Here is a 1210-nt window from a genome sequence, read left to right as displayed (position 1 = left end):
TTTTCATTATTCTGATATTCTTTTACAATAGGATTCTCCATGTATCTTGGACGAAATGAAAATCTTGTACACTTAGACAACCAATTTCAATATATGTAGAACATAACTTGAAAAGAAGAACATGAACATGAAATAATAAAGAAATCAGAAATATCTCATGATCAATTAGAGGTATCTTTTAAGATTTGTAACTCCCAATTAATTATTCGGGGGTTACAAAAAGGTTAAATTACAAAATTACCCTTATCATTAATTTATAATTTAGATTTGAACCTAAAATGAAGAAAGAATGTGATTGGTTAAGGTTGGTTAGCTTAGTTTGCACCATATGGTTGGTTTCTATTTGAACCAACCTCTATATATGTATAGGGATAAGTCGCCCTTCTCAAGAAAAAATTAAAATGTATGTATATATATATATATATATATATATGTGTGTGTGTGTGTGTGTAGTATAGATTTAGAGAGAGAGAGGAGCAATCAAATAAAAATCACCTTCATTTGTAAAAACCGTACAAACCACCCTCATACGTCGATTTCATTGTTTAATCTTATGAAATTTTTTCATGAAAATGTTTAATCTCGTGATATTGTTTCATATAATACTTTTTTTTGATGAATTTGTTTCATATATGGTTATGAAATTGTTTCATATAATATTTAATGGAATTTTAATTAAATTGTTTCATGTATTTCTCTAAAATTAAAATAATGAAGATGATAATATCCATGATTAACACCTTCCACAATAAAAATGGTTAATCAACCTCTCATAATTACAAAAAAAATGAACAAAATGAAAAATTATGATTGGTTGAATGAGATTTTCACGGTTTTTACAAATTGAGTGGTTTTTATTTGAACGCTCCCCTATATATATACACACACACACACACATAGGGAAGGGTTCAAACGAGAACCCTTGTGATTTACGAGAACGCGAGAACAACCCAATAACCTCATATTGTGATAAAAAAATAAAATTAAAAGATTTTTAAAATTAAAATTGAAATTTAAAAAGATTCAAAAAAATATTAAAATTAAAAGGGTAATAATGGAAATAATATCATAAAATCTTTTAACACGATTACACGATCATAATTATCATTATCTAATAAACGGTTAATCATGTGATTATCATCTGATATGGATGTGATAATCATGTGATTATCACACAATTATCACATTATCGCTTATATCAACACGATTT

The sequence above is a fragment of the Cynara cardunculus genome (assembly GCF_001531365.2).
Source record: "Cynara cardunculus var. scolymus isolate 2C chromosome LG 3, CcrdV1, whole genome shotgun sequence".
Classification (NCBI taxonomy): domain Eukaryota; kingdom Viridiplantae; phylum Streptophyta; class Magnoliopsida; order Asterales; family Asteraceae; genus Cynara; species Cynara cardunculus.
The sequence above is the reverse complement of the archived record's forward strand: the minus strand, read 5'-3'. Positions refer to the sequence as shown.